Consider the following 15,759-nt stretch of genomic DNA (forward strand, 5'->3'; position numbering starts at 1 on the left):
TGAAGAGATGTAGTCGACTCTGATGAACAATTGTACATGGATTTATTCTGATAAAAGGCCACAGTAGAAGTCTCTGTCACTAAACACGTCGTTACCCTGGAGTGTTCTATCGCTAACTGATTTTCCGGTCTCTAACCCAACATATCCCAAACGTCACTAGTCCCGTTCAATATGCGTCTCCTATGGTGCGTCGCTAAATAACTAACCTATATAAATAAGGTGTCTAACAGATTCCTCCCCCCCTTGAAAAAAAAATATGTCAATATTTTTCCACTACTGTCAAGTCTTACAAGGGCATTTTCAATTTACGGGGAAGACCACAAACATAAAATCTTGATCTCTTCATCTTGACATCTTCATCTTGACAGTTCCTCATATTCACGTCAATGTTCATAACAGTTCATAACATTCCAAAATCATCTTCATTAGTACACAGTTCATCATAAAAGAAAATGTGGCATCTTATGGGCACGTCACACGTCACAAGTGTTCTTCTCTGGCAGTAATCTGATAAAATACAATATTTCAAAAAAACAATTATAGACTTTATTTACACATTCAATACATTTTTTCTTACCACCCCTTTATACGCTTTTGTCCATTTTTCTTTTATACTCACCCTTTTCCATAGAACTAACTTTCGTCAATGATATATGAAATGATTCACACAAAAAAAAAATATCCATACTTACTTTTAAATGCTTAATATCAACTTTACTTATCTCCCTTTTCCATAACATATAAACGGTGTCAATATATTAATATATATTACATACTCAATATAATCATAGTTTATTTACAAAATTATTTCATTTCAATGTCATTCTAGACAATAGATCAGCTACAATATTCACAGATCCACTAATAGCTTTCACTTCAAATTTATACTCCTGTAGTGCTAAGAACCATCTATAAACACGACTGTTTTTCATGCTCTTTTGCTGTATATACTGAATAGGTTTATGATCAGTTAATAATATGAATTTCCTTCCTATTAAATAGCTCTCTAGCTTAGTAATTACCCATATTACAGCTAAGGCTTCTCTTTCAATGACACTATATTTTTTCTCTGCCTCTGACAATTTTCTGCTTACATATAATATAGGATGTAAGTTATCATAGTTCTGCATTAAACAACCACCAATAGCATTACCAGATGCATCAGTTGTGACATAAAATATTTTGTCTTTATCAGGTAGTCTTAATATTAGTTCATGACTAAAAACATCTTTAATTCTGTCAATAGCTTTCACACATTCCTCATTACAAACTACTTTTTGAGGTTTTCCTTTTTTAAGTAAGTCATTTAATGGATTCACTATTTCTGCTAAGTTCTTTATAAACTTTCTGTAATAATTTACTATTCCCAATATGCTTTTAATTTGTCTTTTTGTTGTAGGTATTTCAATATTAAGTACTTTCTTTATGTTATCTTCAATAGGGCTAATCATGTTGTTATTTACTTTATGTCCTAAGAAAATTATTTCCTCCAATCCTATTTCTACTTTTTCTGCTTGAATTGTAAGTCCACTTTCTTTTATTATTTTGAACACTTCTTTTACATCTACCAAATGTTCCTCCCAACTATTATTAAAAATACATATGTCATCCAAATAGCAAATGACATTTTCTTTGTTTCCAATTATCATGTTCATCATTCTATTAAATGTGGCAGGTGCATTTACTAATCCAAAACTCATATAATTCCATTGAAAAATACCATATGGTGTTACAAATGCTGTGTAAGGTTTTGCATTTTCTGTTAAAGGTATTTGCCAATAACCTTTAGTTAAATCTAATTTAGTAAAAAATTTTGCTCCATTTAATTTATGTAAAATATCCTCTATATTTGGCATTGGATATGGGTCAAATTCTGTGATGTTGTTAAGTTTCCTATAATCAATACATAACCTTATATCTCCATTCTTCTTTTTGGCTATCACAATTGGTGAAGCATAAGGAGATGTTGATGGCTCAATTATACCTGATTCTAGTAAATTGTCTATTTCTTTCTTTACTTTGTCTTGTAAATGTAGCGGTATTCTATATGGCTTAAGCTTGATAGGTTTTGGATCTGTTACTTTAATGTCATGTTTAATAATATTAGTTTTTCCTGGTATACTGGAAAAAATTTCTTTGTATTCCTGTATTATTTTAGTTATATCTTTTGACTTTTCCTTAGTTAAATTATTAAGATTAATCTTTTGCCAAGTTTGATTCTCTTTTGTTTCTATTACAGGTATTTCCTTAATATCATTTTCATTATGATTTTCATTTGTTATTATCATCAAGCATTCTTCTCTTTCTGAAAATGTATTTTCTATTTCCTCCTGAATGTTTTGTATTAACTCATCTTCTCTATCATGATACAGTTTCAAATTATTTATGTGATATGTTTTAATTTTCCCATTTATTTCAATTTGATTTATCACTAATTTGTTTTATCACCTTAAATGGACCTTTCCATTGTTTACCAATTTTATTTTTCAGGTCATTTATCAATATTAATACATTGTTTCCTACTTCTAGTGTTTTCAATTGTCTTTTCTTATTTAGATTCTCATGAGCACTTTGTTTATACTTCTTGTTGTTGTTATATGCTTGAGTCCATATTTCTTTCAATTCTGTTGTGATTGTTGTTTCACTGTCATTATTTAATTTATTCTCATTTTCTATTAGATTTTCTTTAAAAACATCTAATTCATCTCTGGGTTTTCTTCCATGTATTATTTCATATGGTGAAAATTGTGTTGCTTCATGGATGTTGTTTCTATGAGCAAATAGTACATAGTTAATGTAATGATCCCACTTGTTCTGATTATTCTGAATTATCTTTGTTAGTGATCTTTTTAATGAACCACTCTCTGGGTGGTAAACCGAAGAGTATATGTGTTGTATATTGTATTGTTTAGTCCATTTCTTAAATTGTTCTGACTTAAACTGAGATCCCTGATCACTCAATATAATTTTAGGTATACCATGTCTTGTAATTACTTTTTGAGTTATGGCATTAATGATATTCTCTGCACTTGTATTTGATAATGGGATTGCCTCTGGGTATCTACTAAACATGTCTATTACTGTTAGAATGTATTTGTTATTATTTTCAGTTTGAATTAAAGGACCTATTAAATCAATAGATACTTTCTGAAATGGTGCTGTAGGTTCATCCATTTCTTGAATAGGTGCTTTATTCACTAGACTTTTGTTAGATCTCTTTTGACATATGTCACATGAGTTTATGTATTTATTGATTGTTGCTTTCATTTTGGGCCAAAATACTTGTTTTGACTAATTCCTATAACATTTCTTTACTCCCCTATGTGCTGCTAAATTATTATCATGTGTTATGATTAAAACATCTTTCCAATATTTCTGTGGTAAGACAAGTTGTTTTATTTTCTTGTTATCATTACTTGTTTGTCTAAATAATATTTTATTCTCTATACAAAATTTCTCCATTGGATTATTATTGTTTTTATCTGATATTCTTGAATAAATTTTCCCAATAATATTATCATTCATTTGTTCTAATGCAAATGTGGGTGTTGTTTCTTTTTCACTTTGAGATATTTGTGTTTCAAGACTATTTTGTGTTTCATTTTCTATCTCTTTTTCCTTAACATCTGTATTTTCTATTTGTATTACATTACTGGTTTCTTTTTCTTTATCATTACTAATTACATTTATTGTATTTTCCTGTTTCTCATCTTGTTTATCCATTGATCTTGTTATTACCATACTTGTTATATTTTGTGTTTCTATGTTTTCATGATTTTGTCTTATGTTTTTGTATTTGTTTTGCCAGTCTTCTAATTCTTTTCTTGAACATTCTTTAACTCCTTTTATGTTTCCTACTAACATATCATATCTCATTTCTGGTATTGCAATGCCATCACAATAACCAGTGAAAAATGGAGTTTCAATGTACACCCTTATAGCTTTAAATTCCCTTACAGTGCCATCTGCTAATTCTACTTTCCTAGTAAACCCTTTATACCAATGAGGTTTGACAAATTTAGTTTTTACTGCCAAAGTGTTACAACCTGAATCCCTGATTAATTCCACCGGAATTCTATCTACAAACCCTGGGTACACTGCAAAATTGTTCCTATTTCCTTCCATGAAATATATCCTATCTGTACCTTTATTTTTGTATTCCCTACTGTAACTCCTATTTCTATAATTTCCCCTGTCATTCCTATCTCTACTCCTATAGCTACTGTTATTTTGTTCATTGTATCTATTTCTACTTCCAGACCTACTATTCCCTCTTCTACAGTTAGCTGCTATATGACCTTTTCCTTGACATTTAAAACAGGTTATTTCACTATATTTTCTATTTCCACTACTTGATCTGTTTCTATTTCTACTTCTATCAACATTTTCTTTGGTGTATCCTATTAAATCTACTTTGCTCTTATCCCTATCAGAAAATGGTTTATTTGGATATGCATTTTTGTATACTCTCATTATTTCTGTTATTTCATCTATAGTTTTTGGGTTTCTTTCTCTAATAAAAGATTGTAATTGAGGATCACATTTATTTACAAAGTTGTCCACTAAAATAAAATTTTTTAATCCCTCATAAGAGTTTGTCACTTTTTCTAATTTTACCCACTTATTGAAAAAATCCTTTTCCATATTAATGGTAGTTTGGGGTTCTATTCCTAATGATGGTATATTGTCAAAATATTTCTTTCTAAAAGTTGTAGCATTATGACCATAGGCATTCAATAACTCTCTTTTTAAAACCTGATAGCTATCATCAATATGATGGTCATGATTTTGGCATATTGTTAGAGCTTGACCATGAACAAAGTCTATCAGTATTTCAGACCATTCTTCTTCAGGCATATTAAATGTAGACATTTTTGCCTCATATCTTTTCAAAAAATCACCAATGTCATCCTTCTGTTCATCAAAACTTTGTATTTTTCTCTTTAGCCATGTTTGTGAATTAGGGTTGTCTCTTTGACTGGTATAATTATTTGAGTTATTTGTGTTATTTCCTTGTTCAGTTTGGGCTCTGGCTTGTGCTGCATCCAATCTCATCTTCTCCATTTTAGCCTCATGTTCTCGGTCCTCTTTTTGCTTCTCATATTCTTCCTTTCTGATCCTATCTTGTCTCTCTATCTCTTGTCTTTGACGTTCTTCTTGTCTTTCTATCTCTTGTCTTTGACGTTCCGTTTCCTCCTTCACAACTTGCTGTACATAAGCTGCTAAGTCCTTTCCTTTTAACTCCATGGCCTTTCCATCCTGCATAGCTGTTTCCTTAACCTCCTTAAGGTCCACATATGATGATGTAGCGTAGCCATTGTGTTTTATATTTTATATATATTTTTACTTAGCCTATATTGGTTATGGCTATACTTTAAACTTATTTTATATTTAGGTTTTTACACACTTTTATACAAGTTTTAAGTGTTATGTCTCTATCTATAGATTTAGTAAATGTATAAATCTAGTCTGAGTTATTATGGTTATATTCAAATCTGTATATAGGTAGTTCGATAAAAAATTCAAACTCACAATATACTAATAAAACCTATATGGTTGAATAGGGCTTGAAAAAATATTTCCAACCATACTAAATTTATCACTGTATGACAAGTGGAAGGGGAGATATTAATTTTTATTTGAGAGGGGGAAAGTCTTGATTTTTTAGATCCATGTCATTTCTGTTCACTACCGGAAGTTGAATCAAACTGGGAAATAGGTCAAGAGTATTTTTTTGTTTGTGCTGCCAATTTATCTAATTTTTTTCTAATTTTGTTTTGAGTTTCTCTTTATTGCATGTAACATTGAATCAATTTTGAATGTATTGATAGGATTAATAATTATTATTTAAAGAAATATAAGTGTACTCTTAATGAATATATAGTAAAACACTATTTGTAATTGAAAAGTACTTATGTTTGTTAAAAATTCATTTTGAAAGATTTAAATCTTGAAAGAGAATTTTTTTTTTATTTAAGTGTCTGGTATCTATACTTTTAAAGTATGAATTAATTATTATGCTGAAAATATTATTTACAAAATTGAAAAGTAATGCTTTGATTTTAAGTAATTTTTGAAGAATGAAGTAAATAATTTTTAAATCTATATCAAATCTGCAACACAAGTTAATGAAGAACATAATTAATATTATGAAAAGAATAGATGCATTCTAAATATTAATACCTAATGCATGATTTTATATAAGAAAAATATCTAGATATTCTATTTTATGGGTTGATTATTAATCAAAATAGATTTTTTTATTGCAACAAATGTTTGTTGTTGTTTTTTTTGGAAATAAAATAGCATATTTACAATCATCACTTAGACATCAGCAAATCAAATCAAATAAAATTAAAATACATTTAAGGAAATGTAAAATAGTATCACAATTAAAGAATAATTATATAATCTCAGCATCATCCATAATTCCATAATTATTCTAATAGGCTATGGGTAATCTCACAGATTCTTAGATTATTTGCTGTTGTAAACAATATATTTTCTTTAAGAATAGGCACACCAACATCTTTCAAAGCAGCTTTTATTTCATTTGCCATTTCATTTCTTGCTCATCTGTCCACACTAAATTAATTAATCCATAATAATTTCCCCACATCTTTTTCTTGGTAAACAAAAAGAAAATGTATCTCTTGCTCATCTCTTTTTTAGTGCAAAGATAATGCAAGCGTTGTTGCCATTGACTTTTGTCTTACCATCTAAAAATAGCCATTTTAGCATTTGGTGCTTTTCATGATAATAAATTAAAAAAACCTAAGATTTTATCAGCCCAAGTATTGTGGTGAAGCACATTTTTTTATACATACTAATGGGCCTGATAAATCCCTTTGTAATGAGAAACTCATTAATATGCCCAGTGTAGACTGAGGTATAGTTTGATTTAAAAATTGAGTGGAGTTTACTAACAGTAGAGATATCATGGTTTGATAATTAATTTAGAGGACAACTAAAAGCATTAATCTGAGAGTTAAATAGAAACTCTGGTGCATCTAGCAATTTTTAATGCAGTGTAAGGGTCCTTGATGTTTCACCTAAATGTGAAAAACAAACCATAGTATTGCCTTTAAAAATGTAATTCAATTTCTTATATTTTTGTATTTAACAATAATAGCTATATAATATTTTAATCAAAAAATCTTAAAATTAATAGTAATAAAATATAATAATAATAATAGTAAAAAAAAATTATAGTGAAATAATAATAACCTAACTAGAGTAGTTGATAATTATATGATGCAAACAAAGCTTAAATTCTATGAACATCACCAATGACTAGTGGTACAAACTTATTTAAAAGATAACTAAGAAATTTTTAAAATTGTATAGATTACATTAAATCATATATTGTATTGAATTGGAATAATTAGAAAATTATTTTACCTTATGTAAAAATAATTAATTTTATATTTAGATTAATCAATTGCTTTTAAAAAGAAATTATTCAAATCATAGATGGTTATAAATAGGGGGCCGATTGAGATGGATTTAAATACGTACTGACAGTGATGGATGTATATATGTTTTAGCAAAGCTCTTGTTTTCATGGATAATTTTGTTTCTGCCAACTTGTCCAAAAATATAGTGTTCAGTGCTGAAAAATGTCAACTATCGATAATTGGTCACATATTTGAGTGAATCGAGAGGACTTCACTCGAGGACGTTTTTCTAATTAAATCTGATTGAAAATATGCTTCTAAGTTATCAATTACGAATCTTTAAGTAATTACCCAGATGAGCCTCTTTTAAAAAGGATGAAACACGGATTATTTCAATTGACAAACATAAAAACAAAAATATGCAGTCATTTGATCTTCATTTTAATAAAAACAAGCCAACACAGGAATAATCGGGACATGCCATTTGAAAATATTAACATTCTAGAGCACATTGAACACAAATTTTGTAAAAAAAAATAATAAAAATGTAATTTTACTATGAAATTCAAAATACCAACGTTTATGGACCTATGCAGGTTTTATATGAAAAATGGAATACTACTTCCGGTGTTTATACGCGGATTTCGAACTCACTACTGTATATTAGGTCCAGTATTACACACAAATTTAAATCTAGTATATTATAGTATGTATAATAATACTATTTAGATCTATAGTTATCAAGAGCACTATGACTTTTAGATCTAGTATGAATAACTATGATCAATTTTAAAATCTGGTATGACTGAAGTCACAGTGAAGTGTTTAGGGTAAATTCAAAGACTGTCTAGAGTCTAGATCTAGAGTAGATTATGGTTCTATTTAACCATACGAAACAAATATGTGTATACAGTGTCAAATATATCTTCAACAAGATATATATATCTAGAATGTACTACCTTCATTCATCTTCCAATTAATAATATTTCAAATTAGAGTCTAGATGATTTAATTGTACCAAAGAGATGTACAACAATTTGCAGATCTAAATTTAGCCAGACGATAGTGTTTGACTACATAGCCAGTTTCGGCATTATTCTCATGGCAAAATCATATTTGATTTTAACCGCTCAAACTAAAAATTATTTTAGTCTGATTCACAATGAAAGAATCCTACCCGCACTTTCTATCATTAAGTGAAAAAAAAATACAGATCTAATTAAGTTAATAAAAATAAATAATTTAAAATAATATAAACAAATGAAATAATTAAAATGAGACTATCGCTATGGGTTGGGATATGACAATATGGCACACAATGATGACGTCACGAAGTAACCAGGCAACAACGGATATGACGTTTACACAAACAAAACAAATTACAACTCTAAACGTATAATATAGCTTTTCATCTAAATTATGTCTTTACCCCGAACGGGTTTAAGGCTTCAGCACCACCTGAATTTACTCAGGCTAACATACCAAATTTAGACAAAATCTATTTCTAAGGGCAATCTAAACATATACTAATAAGAAAAATGGCACTTAGCTTTTGATAAGAAAGATCCCTTTGTTCGGACTCCCGAATATGCTAGATCACAACAAATTCCACTGCCTCTCTTCCAGTTCTGACTCTGTTCTCCGGTGCTACCAGTATCCCACGTAATGCCACAGATGTCCTGATATGCCACAGCAAAATGTTCCAGTTTCTTTGACGACTGTTGATGACCGTATGTGTAGTTCCGACGACTTTGTGTACACAGTTACTGACGAATAGGTTAACGGTTCTTCTGGCGATGACTTGACTTGTGTAGACGACTACTGACAAATAACAGTCTCTTGACGGCAACTTGATCTGGACGACTGACGAATAACGAATTTCTTGACGATGACTTGATCTGGGCTGACGAATAACGGCTTTCTTGACGATGACTTGATCTGGGCTGACGAATAACGACTTTCTTGACGATGACTTGATCTGGGCTGACGAATAACGGTTCTCTAAAATAGTTCACTGCTTCTGCTGCTACTCTGGTAGTACGACGAAGTTTGCTGTTGTACTCTGCTTCACTAGACCAAACTGTCCAATGTAGACTAGGTGAGACCAAGGTCACCTCCGACGACGTTCCGTTAGACGATTAACGGTTTTCAACGAAATTAAGTGGATGTAGCTGTTTCCACAACTTCAATATCAGCACGTCTAGATATCGTCTAGACCAACGAATACTAAATAAATCAATGTTCAGTACTGTTAAATATTACTTCACTAACCTTCCAAAGGTTAAACACAGTGACCGTTATAAACGTGGCAAGCAACCGGTTCAATAAGCAAACTGCTCTACAAGAATCTCTCCAAGGGTAAGACGACAGAGCGATTTAGTTAGCTACCAAACTTGTAGTACTCACAATACTTCTGACAGCGGGCAAACTGTCCTTCTCGAAACTGACGAGGTAAAACTTGATACTCGATGTGGCTCCTATGACGAAGAAAAAATATGTCCAACAGGTTCACTAACGATCTCTCACCCGTTATGAATGAACGGTTTCTCTGGTTGTAGGTCGATTCAGCATATGAAGATCAGGCTTTGATAATATACTGGTTAAGTAGACCAGACGTTGCGATGATTACGGTCCTGACGAAGGTCACCCTGAGTTAACGGCTCGTTGAACGTGCGATCAAGAACATGTAGATCTAGAACAAAGTCACTCTGCGATGATGCTGTGTTCAGCCGTACTCCGATGAAATCTTATATCTTCGAGTGCACGACCCTCACCTGAGTAAACGTTCTGCTTCGAGGTCCGGTTCGATGTTCGGCTTCATCAGGGGTCCGGCTTCGAGGTTCGGGGTCGCCACTGTGATGTTGCTAGTTCAGGCTGTCTTGAAGTCAACCAATTACTCTGCAATCGTTTGGGTGTAATTGTTCGGGTGTATTACGTGTAGTTGAGCAACAAGTCAGACAAAACAAGTACATCTATTTTTTAACAAGTGAAGAGATGTAGTCGACTCTGATGAACAATTGTACATGGATTTATTCTGATAAAAGGCCACAGTAGAAGTCTCTGTCACTAAACACGTCGTTACCCTGGAGTGTTCTATCGCTAACTGATTTTCCGGTCTCTAACCCAACATATCCCAAACGTCACTAGTCCCGTTCAATATGCGTCTCCTATGGTGCGTCGCTAAATAACTAACCTATATAAATAAGGTGTCTAACAGTATTCATTTGTCTATGTCTATTAATGATTATACCTTTCTTTTCTTTTTTTTTCTTATCTTATCGTATCTTATCTTATATAATAAGACGTTAGTTCAAAAAAAAAAGAAGGTTACGTCCTACGCGTCATGCATTTAGTTATATTACCAATGACTTAAATTCTGCCAAGTCACTGGTTTTCCTGGCTAGCTCAGGCAAGCCATTCCATGCTCTAATAGCACTAGGGAAGAAGGAGTATTTGTACAAATTTGTCCTAGCATATGGGACGAGGAATGTGCCTTTATCTTTGTGTCTTTCTGAGTATTTTATTAAAATTTTGTTTTTGTATTTGAAGATTATGGTTATTTTAGTAGTTCTATTTTTCTTCTTTTTAAATGAAAATTCGTTTATCTTTTTTTTTATCTCATTATTTCCTAATGTATATTTAGACTCTATCTCTCTCAGCCCCTAATATTGTACACTCTTTGTCTCTCTTTCTCTCTCTCTCTCTCTCTCTTTATCTCTCTTTCTCTCTCTCTCTCTTTCTCTCTCTTTCTCTCTCTCTCTCTCTTTATCTCTCTTTCTCTCTCTATCTTTCTCTCTTTTTATCTCTCTTTCTCTCTCTCTCTATCATTTTCTCTCAATCCCATTCTGTCTCTTCTTGATCCTCGCCCTCATTCTCTCTTCAGTCTCTCTCTCTCCTTCTCTTCCTCCCTTTTTCTCTCGCACATTCTCTCTTCCACTTTCTCTATTTCTTTCTTTCTCTTATTTTCAGCCCCTCTCTTCCCACCACATAGTATATACTCTCTGTCTCTTATTTCATTTTCTTATCTTTTTTTTTTCAATATGATTTTATCGCACATCCTCGAATATATATAAAAAAAACAGTTTAATGACAAGATTTTGTCTTCCATTCGTATTCATAAGGTCTTCTCCCTTAATGGATCTCATTCACCAACCGTAAGCAAACAACATTGAGCCACGTGATTCTCTATCTCTTCTATACAAATTACGATCAAATTTTTAATACACAGTGGCTATCACGTGACATGTTTTTTTTGTCGTTGTTTTATCCATATTATCACGTGACTAAATGTTGTTTGCTTACGATTGGTGAATGAGGTCAATTGTCTGCGATTGGAACTATTTATTTAATTACATTTTGACATTCTTTCAACTCATAGAGCTCCTCCTTCGTGATCGAAGATGAGCACATTTCTCATTTCCTATGTAATCGACGAATGACTGTTTAGTCCTAATCCTCTCTTTAAATAGCCGGCCGCACATGTGACGTAGGTAGGTTTGGTCAGTTGCAGATAGGCCTGCTTCTTCTCTCAGCTTTTTGTTTGTTCGGCGCTCTTTCACGCTGGCCACTCTTCTTGCTTCAAATCTCGAGACTCCGAGACTTACAGCTTCACGCCACGAGGAGCGATCGAGAGCTAGTGGTTCCCAGCCGTGAATGTCGATATTTCAAAGCATATTCAACAGCACATAAGAAACAATGAAGAAATTCCAACTCATATATTAATAACACAGGCACTGACGCTCTTTTTACTTTATAAATCAAATTTGCAGTTTCAAACAGTTTGCTCTAAATTACAATTCCACTTTTCACTCCCTAGTGCTATTAGAGCATGGAATGGGTTGCCTTAATCAGCCAGGAAAACCAGTGATTTAGTAAAGTTTTAGTCATTTATTTGCATGCATGACTAGATTGACCTACGGACAAGCGTAGGACGTAATCATCTTCTTTTTGAAGTAACGTCTATATTATAAGAATTCATAGCTTATTGTATCAAATTAATTTCTAAGAAAACAATGATTACTTAGAAAGTTTGTGTTTTCTTACAAACTCGAAGGCGGCCCCCGACGTGTCCCAGCCACTAAGCCTGTATTGAAGCTATGAGAAAATACGCCGTACATCGATGTTTCTTCTTTAGAAAATGTGATTACACAGCCCTCCCTGCCCAGTCGGAGTTCATAGCTTCAGCTTAAAGACAAAAAAAAAAAGTTAAAAAAAAACTGACGTCTGCATCTTTTTAATTTGCCTGTGAGTTTCAATTGCTTCAGCCCGACAAGTGCTTAACACTGAGGAGCGTCACTTATCACTCTGCTCATCGAGTGCGAGTTAACTGGCGTCACACAGTTCTGGTCATTCAGAAACCTCCCCCCCCCGCCCCCCGCTGCAATCCCTAACATCAGATTCTGGGGATTGCATTCATTCACCTGGTAAAGGTACTCGAAGAAAACACGCAGCAGGAACGAACGAGCTAGATAGACAGAGACAGACACCGGGGGGCTTATCGAGGTGGAAAACTATTGAGTGAATGCGCAGGCTTAAGGGGAAACAGCCAAGAATGGTTTGAGCAAGGGTGAGATAACTGGATCTAGTTGAACAAGTGTAGATATCAAGATATCTCACGTCATGGTTATCGTTCTTGAACAGACTCCTACAACGTATATAAAGAAAAAAAAAAACACTACTATTTCTAGCCACGTGATCAGCTACATCTGAGTTGTCTTGTAAGTTCTAAAAATAACTTTTTAATCCAGAAAGTAAGAAGAGGGAGATAACCTGGAGAAAAAAAAAACGAGTTTCCAAACAAATGCGCCGATAGTCAAAGCTGATAAAATGTACATAAGACTAAAGAGACTTCAAAGCCATATTAATTAGCTTTCTGAAATTTTGTAAAAACCTAATTTATAAAATCAGGTTGGTAACTTTAACTCCTTCCAATATTGAATTAGTTTAGTTAAACATACTTAGTTGACCTCCTATCAGGGCCGGCCTTAGGCCACTGCAACCTATGCGGTCGCAGTGGGCCCCGCGCTTTCATAGGCCCCGCGCTAATTCTGATGTTTAATTATTAATTGCAAAATATATATACGAAAAATTCCTGGAAATGTCCTGTACTTATTAAAATCTCCTGAAAACTCATAAAAATCTCTTGAAAAATAGACACAATTGTCATTTGTATGTGCCATTCATCACAGAAAACGCCAATCCTAAGCGCGATAAAAAAAAAATGCATTGTCAGCTTTTAAATTGCAAGGTTCGTAAAGTAAAGTTAACTTGATCGCAAATTTGTACTTAGAAAAGAATGAATAAAATGCAAAGCCGAATTTATTTTCAAATACAAATTCTTTCACTTATTACCCTTATTCCCAACCAGACTAGGCCCCGCGCAATCAGTTTCGCATAGGGCCCCGCATCTGCTAAGACCGGCCCTGCCTCCTATAGTCGCAGAATGAAATATGGTTCAACCGAGACCATTTGTTATAGAAGGCCTGAACACTGACCTGCATTGTCGCAAACAATGGGCTTTGGAAACCAATGGCTCGTTGCCACGTCGTACAGACCCGTGACGTGTGGCAACTAGCTATTGATCTCCACTACTCTCCCTGCACACAGGTTACGACGTTGCAGGTCAGTATTCACCCTTCTATGACCTTGTATGACGATTAGTCTCGGTTCGTATTGTATAACACTTTTTCATGTGACCATGGAGCCCTATTATCGAGAGCCGAACCCGTCCACATATAACACAGGTAAAGGTGGCTTTGATGGTAGAGGGAACAGCTATTTTTCTTTTGGCACGCTTTTCCTCCAGAGCCGCGCCAATGATTTTTCGCTGTCACCATTTTGGTCACCCCTCCCTCCGCGTAATTCTGTCCAGGGCTGTGCTTTCCCAGTAGTCAGCATAATTGCCCACTTCTTTGAGTTCGCATCTGATTACATCCACATATCGGAGGTGGGGACTATCCATTTTTCTTAAGCAGTCGGGAGTTGACCATAAAGGTTGACTTTCGGGATAAGAGGATTGTAATGTTGCTATGAAGAATATGAAAAGCTTGCGACAGAGCTCTAGTCCAGGTGAAAATGATCTCAGGAAGGTGCCGCCTAAACAAGACACTCTCAGCGTTGCACATTCACTCTTGTGATTGTCAAGATCCGTCGGAGGCAGCACAAGAGGAATAAGTTTAGCTTTCTCTCTAGCGTTGCATATGTAGTCCACGACTCATTGCCGTACAATACGCGAAGTAAGTAAAGTTCCCACTTCAGACCTTGCAATCTATGAGCAAATGATGTGAAGGTCATCTGTTTATGTGGTCGGTTAAAAAATCCCAGCCTTCAACAAGATTCGAACCCATGACCCATTGCGCATTACCACTCAGCCAACGCACGTCTATGATCATCGTATCAGTTTATTCTACAAAACAAATTTGTGCACTTAACTTTATTATTTGTCTAAAACTAAAAACTTGATTCAAATTTTTAAAAAAGTATAAAAAGTCACATTTTATTTTACTTTGATACTTTCCGGGGAGCCCGGTGGTCGAATGGTTAAGCTCTTGGCTTCCGAACCTGAGGTCCTGGGTTTTAAGATTTTAAGACGGTTAAGACTGGGATTTTGAATTTTTGGATTTTTAGGGCGCCCCTGAGTCCACCCAACTCTAATGGGTACCTGACTTAAGTTGGGGAAAGTAAAGGCGATTGGTCGTTGTGCTGGCCACATAACACCCAGCTGGTTAACCGTTGGCCATATAAACAGATGACCTTAACATCATCTGCCTCATAGATCGCAAGGTCTGAAGGGGACACTTTACTTTTGATACTTTCCAAGCATTTAACAACTTTAACAGCCGTAAGGATATCAATAAATAGATTTGATGACGTGGTAATGTCCACCCAAATCTAAACTCTGCCCTTTCACAGCTGAATCGACTTTCAATTTTGTGAGTGGATTTTTGTTTTTGTCCCCCTCGGATCAAATTGTGTTTTTAATCCGTCAAGAAGCAACAAATAATCAATATTATTATACGTTTATTTAGTTCAGGGTTAGAGCTGATTAGAAATTATAATCAATTCGAATCAATTGCATTTCCCCATCGCATCAGAATTGAAGAAATAAGATCACGTCTTGAAAACAAAAACAAAAAGTTTCAGATATTTGAAAAGCATCCTGTAAAATACACATTTTAGGGGGAGACAAAAAAAAGTAATTCTGAGATTACAAGGGAGAGAAACATGAAATAATTTTTTAAAAACTGTATTGCAATTTTTTGAGAAGAATTAAAAAGGAAAAAAAATATGGAAATGATTGCAGATTTAACGAGAGAGCTCTTTTTTTTAAAGTCAAATAAATGGTGCAGATTTTTTTCTGAAA

The 15,759-nt window shown here is 33.6% G+C and overlaps 1 protein-coding gene and 1 long non-coding RNA gene across 3 annotated transcripts in view; one reads left to right on the top strand and one right to left on the bottom strand.

Annotated features, from left to right (window-relative positions):
* LOC106071309 (green-sensitive opsin-like) overlaps nucleotides 1-15,759 on the top strand; it is a 152,415-nt gene that overhangs the window by 42,473 nt on the left and 94,183 nt on the right. The window lies entirely within an intron of this gene.
* Nucleotides 26-10,611, bottom strand: LOC129921691 (uncharacterized). The gene is made up of 2 exons (XR_008773665.1): nucleotides 8,357-10,611; nucleotides 26-507 (listed from the first exon to the last, which is right to left on the bottom strand). It is a non-coding gene; the product is annotated as an uncharacterized LOC129921691 (long non-coding RNA).

The sequence above is a fragment of the Biomphalaria glabrata genome, chromosome 11, assembly GCF_947242115.1.
Source record: "Biomphalaria glabrata chromosome 11, xgBioGlab47.1, whole genome shotgun sequence".
Classification (NCBI taxonomy): domain Eukaryota; kingdom Metazoa; phylum Mollusca; class Gastropoda; family Planorbidae; genus Biomphalaria; species Biomphalaria glabrata.